This window comes from Lepus europaeus, chromosome 14 (assembly GCF_033115175.1).
Source record: "Lepus europaeus isolate LE1 chromosome 14, mLepTim1.pri, whole genome shotgun sequence".
Taxonomy (NCBI): Eukaryota; Metazoa; Chordata; class Mammalia; order Lagomorpha; family Leporidae; genus Lepus; species Lepus europaeus.
Window position 1 is genome coordinate 2,006,912 of NC_084840.1, and position 12,287 is coordinate 2,019,198.

The 12,287-nt window shown below is 64.2% G+C and overlaps 1 protein-coding gene across 1 annotated transcript in view; it reads left to right on the forward strand.

Annotated features, from left to right (window-relative positions):
- Nucleotides 1-1,753: 1,753 nt before the first annotated feature.
- The window catches only part of C14H1orf21 (chromosome 14 C1orf21 homolog), a 154,724-nt gene continuing 144,190 nt past the window's right edge, over nt 1,754-12,287 (forward strand). Inside the window, exon 1 of the mRNA XM_062211493.1 lies at nt 1,754-1,821. The gene's annotated coding sequence lies outside the window, so the exon portion shown is untranslated. The remainder of the gene's footprint in view (nt 1,822-12,287) is intronic.

Genomic DNA, 12,287 nt, shown 5'->3' on the forward strand with positions numbered 1-12,287 from the left:
ATGGGCAAGGGAGGCCCACGCAGCCAAACACCACCAGAGCCTGGGAGAACACACTGCAGGTGCACCCCAGGGCTCCGGCTGCCGGGGTGGGGGCTCTGCAGAGCGGGGGAGGGGCAGCAGGGGACGGGGCAGGTGCACCCCCAGGGCTCCAGCTGCGGGGGGGGGGGTGTCTCTGCAGAGCGGGGGAGGGGCAGCAGGGGACGCGGGCAGGTCCACCCCAGGGCTCCGGCTGCCGGGGGGGGGGTGTCTCTGCAGAATGGGGAAGGGGCAGTAGGGGACAAGGGCAGGTGCACCCCAGGGCTCCGGCTGCCGGGGGCCTCAGCAGACTCCCGGGCTCCTCAGACCTTTCTCCCCACCTGCAGATACCTGCAGCCCCTCAGCTGGGTGTGTGATTTTATCACAAGGTTTAGGCCTAATAGCCCCAGGGAAGCCTTGATTACCATCACTCCAGAACCGCACCCCGCCCCCAGCCTGCTCCTCCCCGTGAAAACTTGCATTGGAAACCACAGCACTGGCAGAGGGCCGGCTGGCCAGGTCAGGGCGCACGCAGCCCGCCTTTCCCTGCCCGGCTGCTCCCTGCGTTTTGTCTCCTTCTGCTTTCACAACAAACTCTTGGTGCCATTGGACAGGAGGGAGGCAGAGGCGCCCAGGAGGGGCCGGCCGCTCACTGGGACGCGTTCACAGCGCCCAGGAGGCCTGGGTTTCGCTGCAGCAGGGTGGGAGAGACGGGCACCTCCCTGCAAAGGCCGACTTCCCGGACACCTGGGGGGTGGTCCCCGCCGCGCTCCAGGAGACCCGGGTCTGCTCCGCAGCCCAGCGCCCCGCGCTCTCGGCCTCACCCGGCCCGGGCCGCAGGGTCTCTCCCCATTGTTTCCCCGGCGTCCGCCGCAGGGCCTGGCGCTCCTCGCGTGTGCGGGACAGTGAGGGGGGCGAAGCGCACAAAAGACGCAGGAGGCGCTCGGCGCGGGAGGGTCCGCTCTGGGCGCCCACGAAGCGCCCAGCACGCCTGGGAGCAGAACACCCGCCTTCCCGCGGGCGGGGCGTCGGCCGGCCTCCGCGGGGGTCACGGAGGCCCGGGCCGGCCGCCGCTGCATCTTTCCGGACCCCCAGCACTCGGGTCCAGGCAGGCAGGGGGCGACGGGCAGCGGCGCCCGGCGCCCTGCGCTTCCCTCCAGCGCCGCTTCGCGCGCGTCGCCGGGCTCGGCCCACCTCGCGGCCCCGGGCGGGTGCGGCCGGCCCAGCCTGGCCAGGGACCAGGACCCCGCCGGGGGCCCCAGCCGGCCAGGGGCTCCGCGGGGCTGGGCCCAGGAAGGCCGGACCGGACACCGGGCCTCCTCCCGCCGGCGCGGGCGCGCGCTCCGGCCCCCCGGCCGCCGGGCAGCCCCTCGCCAGCCCTTCCTCCCCGGCGGGAGCGGGGCGCGCGGGAGCCGGGCACCGGGCGCGGGCGGGCGGGCGGGCGGGTCCGGCCGCGCGGCTCTCGTGCGCGCGGCTGCCGGGGAGGCCCCGCCCCCGCGCCCGCGCGCCCCTCCCGCCGCCGGCCCCGCCCGCCCTGCCGCCCGCCGGGGACGGTCGCCGGCCGCGCTGCGTGCCCACTGTGCGAGCCGCCGCGCTCGGGGCCGGGGAGCGGGCCGCGCGCCGCCGCTTCGCGCTCACGCCCGCGGGCCCGCCCGGGGCTCGGCTGGGGCCGTGCAGGGAGGGGGCCGAGCCGGACGCGCCGTGGCCGCGGGAGAGGAGGAGGAGGAGGAGGAGGAGGAGGGGCCGGCGAGGCGGACCGGGGCGGGGGGCCGCGGGGGCCGCCTCAGCCCCCCGCGAGCGCCCGAGGTAAGCGGGCCGGGGCGCGGCGGGCAGGGGAGGCCTGCGGGCGCCGCGGTGCGGGGTGTGGGGTTCGAGCCGCCGCGGGCCGGGGCCGCTGCGGGGCCGAGGCCGGGCCGGACTTTACCGCGGGCCCGGCCCCGCGCGCAGCCCCCGGACTTGGCCGGCCGAGGCTGGGGCGGCGGAGCGGAGTCGGGATCCGCCGCCGACTGTCCCGGTGCGTTCTGCCGCCCCGCCCGGGGACGCGGGGCTGTGCGCGCTGCGGCCCCGGCGCCTGAAGTGCCGGCCTCTCCGGGGTGCCACGCGTGCCCGGCGCGGTCCTCCGTGGCGCCCCCCGCACCCCGCGAGGGGCTCTGCCCGGTCGGTGTGTGCGGGGCGCGGCGGAGCCCGGGGTCCGAGGCCCGGTGGCCGGGTGCTGGCGCCGGCCCCGGAGCGCGCGGCCGCAGATAAAAATACACAGCCGCGTCCCCCGGGAGGCGGGCGCGCTTCCGAGAGGAGCCGTAGGTTTCCAGCTGGAAGTTGCCGAGCGCTGAGCTGTCTCTAGGAAAATCGTTTTAAAAGAGACACGGCTCTGCTGTTGGGCCCGGGTTCAGGGCCTGGGGTGACTCTGGCCGTGACCTGCCCTGGCCAGCGGGCCTCCGCGGGGACCTGGCACCGCCTGCCCTGGCACGGGCGCACCTTCCAGCCCAGGAGACTCGCCCTCGCTGGCCCTTCAGCTGGGCGGGGTCCAGGCCTTCAGGGCAGAGCGGCGCGGGGGCAGGTGGGGGTGTTCCTAATCTGAAGTCCAGAGTGCCGCCTTCTCCCCTGTTCAGTGCTGCTACACCTCGGGCCGTGGGGTCCGTGGCACGCATGCCCAGGTGGCCTTTGGAAGTGCCTTGATTGGACAATGGCCATGGATTTGGACTTGGTCACCTCTCTGGTTTGCGACTTTTGAAGTGGGAAGTGGCGGGGAGAAGGCAGCTGAGCGTGTGTGTGTGTGTGGACATCAAACCTGCCCGGATCCCGGAGCCAGCCTGGAAGTCTCGGCAGACGCGGCTCAGAGGGGCCGTCAGGCGCTTCTGCAGCCTCCGACCCCACCAGGCCGATGCCCACCGGTGGGCGGTGGGGTGACCTGGCACCCTGCGCTGTTGGGAGTTCACGGGGCAGACAGTTCCACTTGCTGGCTCTGTGTTCTTGACTGGCCGTGTGTCTCCGCCCTGCCCTGGGTCACTCTGTCATTCTGCGTGGATTTCTGGCACGGGTGGGCCGCTGTCTGCGGAGCTGAGCTCCCTGGAGACTCACAGGGTGCAGGTCCGCAGCCTGCCCCTTCCCTGGTGCTGTTTGCTGGCTAGTGCAGAGCTCCTGTCTCGGGCAAAGAGCAGGGCGTTTGGTTTGCCACGCTGTTGGCTGGGAGACCAGGCAGGCCTGGAGAGCTGCATCCCGCGTGGTGTGCTGCTGGTGCCTCCCATCCCCAGGGTGGGGTTGTCTGTGGTCAGGGAAGAGGACATGGCAGGCTGGGAGGGACAGTGAATGTCAAGGCCGGAGGTGGATTCACAGCAGATGCCGCCCCCGGTCCTGTTGGCTCCCGGGGGTAGGTGCAAAGGTCCTGGGGTTCTGTATCCTTGCAGGTTTCCTTCCAGCTCTGCTGTGAGGGTGGCCCTCTGCCTCCAACCCAAATCTAAAGCGGAGGGCCGTGTGGGCAGTGCTTGCTGGGGCGGTCCTGGGCCTGCTCACCAGGGTGTGAGATGGGAACTCAGCAGGCAGGGGTGGGGGGGGGCTGTCCATCAGGTGTCCGGGCGGTGTAGCACAGGCCCGTGTGGAAATGCTTCTTGTAGAAGTGGGTGTGCCAGGACGTAAATCAGCCTGCGCATCCGGTACCTGGGAGTGCTGGTGGCCGAGCAGCATGGGAACCTACAGCCTGCGAATGCTGCCTAGGAAACGGATACAGTGTAGCCTGCTCCCAGGGTGGAGAGGTTCCCGGAGGTCACACAGCTGTGAGCACCGGGCACAGCCACACAGGACTTGGAATTGGTGGCTTTTTAGTAAACAAGTGTGTTTTTGACCACTGCATGGTGCCCCTTGAGCTCCAGTCCAGAAGCGGGGTGGCGTGTGCTTAATTAGGTTCTTGATAAGACACGAATGGGAGTGGTGCTGGACCAGCGTCAGATGCTGCTGGGAAAACCGGCGGCACCGGCAGAGGCCGGGCGCTGGAGAATGGCGGAGTGGAGCTGTATTTTAGAGGATGGTGACAGTTTTGACTTCCAGAGATCATAATTCAGGGGCTGACCTGGCTGCGGCCTGTAAATTATCTGTGTACATGTCTTTCCAGTAGGCAGTTGCTTAGCTTGACTCTCCGGGTTCTGAGTTTCATTTTACAAGTTACAGTTGCAACAAGCAGCAGCATGACAGGCTGTGGTTGTGCAATTCCGAGGCGAGCCGGGCTGGCGGGAGCAGACCCGAGCCCCCGGCGGGGTCTGCAGGCTCTGGGCTCTCGGAGCCCCCGGCGGGGTCTGCCGTTCCCTGTGCGCTCAGAGACCCCCTTCTCGGCGGCTGCTCCCCGCCTGGGGAGCCAGGCGCCCGGAGTTAGCCCGGGGAGTGAAAGGCTGCAAGGTTTCAGACCTCGGGGAAGATCCAGCAGTCTTGTCGTAGGCGTCCCCAGGCCAGTGTAGGGGTTCACGGAGCCAGGCCTCCAGGGGGACTCTCTTTGACAGGAATGGGGGCGTGGCCAGTGTGCTGCTTTGTGGCAGGGCAGGGGCAGGTCCTCACCTGGGACCTGGGGGAGGGGCCCTTCCTGTTGTCCCTGTCCTGCCTCCTTTGACTTCTGCTGGGCTGCGGCATCAGGGTTTTCCCAGCTGGGGTCTCCCTGGGAGCAGGGCCTGGGCCCAGGAGCAGCCCTGCCTCCTGGTCTCTTCAGTTCTCTCCACCACCTTCACCATCGCTTTGAGGGAGGACGGAGGGGCCCGAGCCCCCACACTCCCTGTCTCTCCCCTCCTCTGCCATAGGTCCCTGCCACCTCCCATCCCGCCCTCTTCACCCCCAGGGCCCTCAGCCCTGGCTTGGTGTCTTGGTGAGCGTCCAGGGCTCCTCCCTCCTGCCTGCCTCTCCCAGCGGCTGCTCCCGGCCCCCAGGGCCCGCGCCCGTCCTGCCCTGCCCGCCCACTCCCCCTCGGCCCTGTCCTGCACATACGTGCCCCTACCTGCCTCCCTGCACACGCGTGCATGGTGATGGTGGCTGCCGTCCACACCTGTCTGCCAGGTGGGGACTGCGGCTTCCCGCTGCTCTGCTCTCCCTGTTGCGTTCTTGGCTTTGTCTCTCCTAACAGCCCGAGCAGAGGAGAGCCTTCGCCTCCTCTCTGGGCTGCTGCCTCCCCTGCTGGGTAACAGGGAAAGGAAGGGAGCTTATTGTGATTTTACAGATTTGCACACCAAATCTGAGGAGCATTTCGGAGGTTCTTCTGAGAGCCACTGACAGGCTTTGCCGCACCCCAGTCACAGAAGTTGATTTCCTCTTCGTTATTGGTTTTTTTTTTCCCTCTCTTGGTTAAATCAGTGCTGGTTAAATAAATATTACTCTAACTTAAACCACATTTTTTCTCATTTATTGTGGTTTTACTGCGTTCCGGGAGAATTTTATAAGCTCGTGGGACACATTTATGCCAAGGGAAGTGCTTTAGCTGCGACCCGGTGCCCTCGGCTCGCCGTGAGTGTGCAGCCTATGCTGGTCGTTTCGGTCGGTCAGCAGGAAGAAAAGTGACAAGCTGAGGATGGCGTCCAGGGGGAGCAGCCGCGTGGACTCCCCACTCTGTGTGTAGAGAGCCCAGAGGAGCAGCCGCGTGGACTCCCCACTCTGTGTGCAGAGAGCTGCCCCTCGCGGGTGGTGATCAGGCCCCCGCCAGTGTCCCGGGAAACGTCCGGGGGGAAGCAGCCACATGGACTCCCCACTCTGTGTGCAGAGAGCCCAGAGGAGCAGCCGCGTGGACTCCGCACTCTGTGTGCAGAGCTGCCCCTCGCGGGTGGTGATCAGGCCCCCGCCAGTGTCCCGGGCGGCGTCCGGGGGGAGCAGCCGCGTGGACTCCCCACTCTGTGTGCAGAGAGCCCAGAGGAGCAGCCGCGTGGACTCCCCACTCTGTGTGCAGAGAGCCCAGAGGAGCAGCCGCGTGGACTCCCCACTCTGTCTGCGGAGAGCTGGGAGGAGCAGCCGCGTGGACTCCCCACTCTGTGTGCAGAGCTGCCCCTCGCGGGTGGTGATCAGGGTTCGCCCCCACCCCGGTGTCCCAGGCTTCTGGAGGGAGCTGCTGGCAGCCGTGTTCTGAGTGCTGGGCTCTGCGGCAGGTTCAGGCCATTGTCACCCCATCTGTGGGGTGAGGAGCCGGTGGTGTCCACTGGGTGGGACACGAGCACGCCTTTCTTGGCCATCATTGTAGAGGTGAGTGTGGGTACAGCGCTGCCAGCCCCAGGGGGCGCTTGCTGCTCCAGGACTCTCCCCAGCCTGGTGGGTCAGCCGGTGGTGGTTTCCCGCATCACCCCTGGGAGCTGGGCAGGCCAGGGGTGGACAGAGTGGCCGCAGGTCTCCAGACGAAGGCTCACCAAGTTCACATGGGCGGGCGGGGGGACCCCATGTCCCACTGCAAGCTGTGCCAGAAGCAGTTTTCCTAAGGTCATTGCCCAACAGCTCTTATCAGGGCCAGGCTGTAAAGGGATAAGAACACAAATCTCATTGTGTTTCCCAGGCAGACTCTGGATAAGGAAGTAGAATCCAGGAGCCTCTGGGTTGCTCAATATTGGCTGGAAACGCAGGTGCTCTGGTGTCTGTACCAGGAATCCCTGGCCGCTCGCACCGAGCTTCCCAGAAAGTCCTGTGTGGAGCCTCAGTGGCTCAGCCCCAGGTCCGCTCCCCTCCGCCATCTCCCCTGCACTGCGCGTGTGTGCAGCGTTCATGGTCGGTCACGCACGCGTTGTCCCCAGCTCCCCTGTGCTGGCCGCTGCCCTGCCGCGGCGACAGAGCCCGGAGGCTTGGGTTGATGGACAGCGGGGCCTTGGGCTCGGGGTTTGTCTCCGTGAAGACCCCAGAGGGGAGTGCAGCCTATGGGAGGGAAAAGCCGATGGGGATCTTTTGCTTCCTTGTTGGGCCAGCGTTGCGGCGCCTCATCGCCGCCGCTCGGATCATTCGTGGGGCAGGCGTGAGTTTGGTGGCTGACGCCCTGTGTCATCTGGGCGCCTGGCACTGGGGAGAAGCTGCAGAAATGGAGATTAAAAGCCGTGCCCTGCCCGTGCTGGCGCTGCTGGCGTGCAGACACGCCATGGCAGTGAGATGGAAACACACCCCACTGTGTGGTGGGGACACGTGGCACCCCGGCTTCCCCGGGGCAGCCTTGATTGATTCTCACGGCACAGCACAGAGTAGGTGATGATCGTATGCCCCCCTGACGCCCGGAATGGTCCAAATTTGGACCCTAAGTTATGTGGCTCCCCGAACTTGAGACATGGGGTGGGGGGACCCCTGGAGGTCTCCACAGGAGACCGCTCAGTGCCACTTATGTATTTCTAAAATATTGAAGGGTCTCATTGTGGGGTACTGCAGATTCATAGGCCGGTTCACAGACTGGCATGTGGGGACAGAGATGTTTCCCACGGGAGACACCCAGGAACGTGGAGCCACGGGGGGGGGGCAGCTGATGCCCGTGATGGAGCTTGGAGGGAGGGGGGGTGATGTGGGGCATATATGTCTGAGTTTGCCCAAAATGTGTGCAGCCGTGGGGGAGGGGGAGCATTCAGGGGTCGTGACACGGGGAGAGGCGTGGTTTGCAGGATGGGTGGGAAGCAGAGGTGCTGTGGCACCAGCGTGGTCCCGCCTGCAGTGGACGGAGGGGACAGCCAGGAGATGGAGTTGTGTGCAGAACTGGTCAGGCCCCGTGGGCAGCTGATGTGGACGGTGCTGTGGGGGGCTGATGGTGACAGTGTCTGCATGGATCAGGTGTGGGAGGGGAGGCCAGGCTCTGGGGGAGGGGCCGGGCTTTGGGGCATGTGGGGCCCTTGTTTTTGTTTTTTTAAAATTTATTTGACAGGTAGAGTTATAGACAGTGAGAGAGAGAGAGAGAGAGAGAGAGAGAGAGAGAGAGAGAGAAAGGTCTTCCTTCCATTGATTCACCCCCCAAATGGCCACTACCGTCGGAGCTATGCCGATCCGAAGTGCTTCCTCCTGGTCTCCCATGCGGGTGCAGGCACCTAAGGACTTGGACCATCTTCCACTGCTTTCCCAGGCCATAACAGAGAGCTGGACTGGAAGAGGAGCAACTGGGACTAGAACCTGCGTCCATATGGGATGCCGGCGCTGCAGGTGGGGGATTAACCAAGTGAGCCATGGTGCCAGCCCCTGGTGTGTTTTCTTAGGTGTGGATACTTAGATGTCTGAAACCGTGGTCAGGAATTCAGCAGAGAGGGTCTGGCGGGAATGGGGAGCCGGATCTCGGCTCTGTGTCTTTCCCAGGGACTCAGTCCCCGGGTTCCGCCTGCCCCAGACAGTTCCCCGTCCTGTAATTCCTTCATGGATGTTGCTGCTGCTTCACCCGCTGGGAGGTCCACGGGCCCAGCTCTGTGTGTTCTCATTGCCCTCGTGTCAGAAGGACGCTGGCCGCGCAGAGTGGGAAGAGATGGGTGCACGCGGGTTTCTGTAAGCACGGCCGTCAGGGCTGCTGCGGTGTGACGTGGGGTAGCCCGGGGGAGGTGTATGTGGGAAGGGAACTGACCGCTGAGCTCGGGGGCTGCCCAGGGACGGAGCCTGCGCAGCCCTGGGTGTCGGGGAGACAGGGAGCTGGGTGCAGGAAGACACAGCCTGCGTGCTGCCCAGGTTTGCTCGGGTAAGTCTGAGGGAGGTGGCCGAGGGTGCCTGACGGGGGAGAGCAAGGTGTTTGCCGCCCAGTTGTCAGCTTGTGCCGCACGCGGGGTTTGATGTGTTACCACTTTGGCAGTTTTGTGTGCGTGGAACCTGAGGTGGTCTTAGTAGCGTTTCTGTATAATTCGTGCCAGCATCCGGTATGGTCAGAATCTGGAGGCGCGCTTCGGGGTGATGCGAGGGCTCCAGTCGGTTTCTAAGCATTGCAGAGGGTACCCACGGCCTGCCACCAGGACGGTCCTCAGCAGAGAGACGGGTGTCCGGTTGCAGGAGTGCAGGCTGGGGCAGGCTCCCTAGTGGGGGTGGTGCCGTGCGTAGGGAGCCCCTTGCCCACGCCGTCTGTCCCGGCCTCAGCCTCCACTGAGGGCCCCGGGGGAGGGGGAGAGGCGTCACTGCCCAGCTCCAGCTTTGGGGTCTTGGCCCTGGGTGGGGGTGCACCGGGTGGATGTGCCGAGCGAGGCTTTATCTTGGGTGACAGCAGCGGCTCTCTGATGGGGGAAGGAGGAGCTCACGGGCTTAGGACCCTGACCAAGGGCTTGGGGCTCCAGGGGGCGGTGCTGAGAGGGCCGGGACCCACTCCTGGCCGCTCTGCCCCCCACGCTTTCCCCTCCCGTGCAGGTTCTTTGTGAGGGAAGTCACAGACGCTGTGCCTGTGAGATTTCCTGCTGACAGATGAGGGTGCTTTTTGCTTTCAACATCGCCATGTTATCATTATCATGCCTACATCTTTTATTTTTTTTTTAAGATTTACTTATTTTATTTGAAAGAGTTACAGAGAGAGGGAGAGACAGAAAAAGAGGTCTTCCATCCGCTGGTTCACTCTCCAGATGGCTGCAACGGCCAGGACCGGGCCAGGCTGAAGCCAGGAACTGCATCTGGGTCCTCCGTGTGGATGGCAGGGTCCAAACGTGGGCCATCTGCTGCTGCTTTCCCAGGCCATCAGCAGGAACTGGACTGGAAGTGGAGCAGCCGGGACTCAAACCAGTGCCCATGTGGCATGCTGGCGTCTCAGGCGCTGGCTTAGCCCACTGCGCCACATGCCAGCCCCGTGCCTAAATCTTTTAAACAGCAGTTCCTTTATATCAGGTTTGCTGTCTGAAGGCAAATTTCCGTGACTGTCACGTGACTTTTGGAAATGTGATCACATTCAGGATCCAGACAGTTTCCACGCCTGCGAGGTGCACCTGTCTGTGCCTGTTTCTCCTTCTCCCCTGGTGGCGTATTCGTGGCGTATTCGTGGCGGAGATGGGGATTTGTCCTCCGGAGCCCCCGGCGTCCGTCCGTCCTCCCTGCTTCTCCTCGCCCTGCCTGGTTCCTGGGCTTTGGTCTGAACTGGAAGCTTCTCCGGAGACTCCGACAGGAGCCTGCCCTGCGTCAGGGCTCTGAGACTCTCTGAGACTCGTTCCCGTTGGGCTGCCCGGTGGATTTAGGTGTTGTCAGTCTGGCCTTTCCGTTGTGGTTTGCCTAGCGCCTCCCAGGACCATCGGTGGCACCTGTCTGAGCAGGGGTTTGCAGGGTGGGAGGCCGTCACCCCCTCTGGAGCTTGGGGACATCTCGGGTGCGGTGCCTGGAGGATCGTCGGTGCTGGGGCTTCTTCCCAGTGTGGGGCCGGTGTTTGGGTTCGGGACTTGGTGCGGTCCCTGAAGGAGACCCCTGTGATCACTTTTTGGGTATTTTTTAAAAGTATGGTGGGGCCGGTGCTGGGGCATAGCTCCCTGCTATGGCCTGGGAAAGCAGTGGAAGATGGCCCGAGTGTTTGGGTCCCTGCGCCCGTGTGGGAGACCTGGAGGAAGCTCCTGGCTCAGCTCCAGCTGTTGCAGCCATCTGTGGAGTGAACCAGTGGATGGAAGACCTCTGTCCCCTCTCTCTCTGCCTCTCTGTAACTCTGCCTTTCAAATAAATAATAAATCCTAAAAAAAAAAAAGCCGGGTGGTGAGCTCGTGCGTTTTAACTCAGCATCCGCGTTTCAGTCCCTTGCACCTGTTCATTGCGACTCTGCAGGTACACAGCTGTCTGCGGTCATGGCTGCCTCGTGTGTTCCAGCTCAGGGGACACGGTACGTGGGCGCCACCGTGCAGGCGTGAGGGTCGCCGAGAGCCGCTGCTTCCCGGCCTCCTCAGCGTGTGCACATATGCCTGCATGTGTGTCCCCTGGGACATGGGCAGAAACCTGTGTGTGTTATGTACGGTGTTGTGTATGCACGTGTGTGTGGCGTGTGAGTCTGTGTGTAGCCCCAGGTGCGTGTTTGCGTGTGTTTTGCTAGTGTGTGCACACAAGGTTCGTCCTTTCCCTCGCACAGGTTAGGACCTCGCCGTTTGCACTGAGCAGTGCATTTCAGACGTCACCCCAGAGCCACCTACCAGGGCACTTTAAAAACTCCGTGGAGTGGGCCTTGGGCTTCACGGTAAAGCCCCAGAACCCCACGTTGCAGCGGCTGGGTTTGACTCCTGGTTCAAGCTCCTCACTGCAGCTTCCTGCAGTCCCAACCCTGGGAGGCCTCAGCAGTGGCTCGAGCACTTGGGCTCCTGCCACCTCGGGGGAGACCTGCATTCCGTGTCTGGCTCCTGGCGTTGGCCCCAGCCAGGGGACATCGTGCGCATCTGGGGAGGGACCCGGCGGCTGGGAGCTCTGTCTCTCCCCTTCTCTAATAAATAAATAAAAAAATTGGAAAAGGGCGTTGCAACCTATGTTTTTTTTGATGAAAAATCTTGAAATCCCTGCTTTTTTCGTAACGTGTTTCCCGCGAGCTTTCTGAAGCCTCGCCCCCTGAAGACCTCGCGGCTTTTTGTGAAAGTGAAAGCCGCTCTACAGCTGGGTCAGGAGCGTCCTGTGTGAGTTGCTTGTCCCCGTCCTCTCGGTGGAGGCGGAGAGTGAGGCTGACCGAGGCATTGTGTGTCCTGGGCTGGGGGCTTCCTGTTCTCACGGGCCTGGAGGGAGCCCTGGCACTGGGGTCCCTGGCCGGGGTGAGCGCACTCGCTGTTGCCGGGGGCACACGATTCTACGGGTTCTCCGTGGCGGACGAGGCCTTGTCTTGCGCCAGGCTCGCTACGGCTGGGTGGTGGGGACTCTCTGGAGGAGGGTCCCGGGGGTCTCCCCGCCGGGAGCTGGCACTCTTCCGCTGTTCTGTGAATTGTCTTTTGGTGTTTGTTGTCCATTTTTGTAGATCGTATGGGTTTTTTTGCCCCATTATATTAGGAATTCAGTGCATCATCTTTCCAGGTTTATCACTGTGACGGTCGACTTCAGGTGTCATCTTCCAGGGTCAGGAGCCTGGAAACCTGGAAAACCCTCGTTTGGGGTGTGTCTGTGTCTGTGGTTCCTGAGAGCCTGGGGTGGCTCTGAGTGGAGCGGGCAGGGGGGCTGGGGAGAGTCCCCGTGGAAGGCGTTGGGCCCTGACCCTGGGAGCGGGCGTGTACGGCCGCCTCCCTCCTCGCGGCTATCGGCACCCTGGCCCTGCGCCCGCGGGGCTCCGGGACTCACACCAGCACCCGCTGGCCGCTGAGCAGGTCCTGGGCCCTCTCGGTCCTGTGAGCCAGCCGCCAGACAGCTGCCCGTTCACATCGACGTGTGCACGTCCCGCGTTCTGTCTCTGCACGGCACCCTAC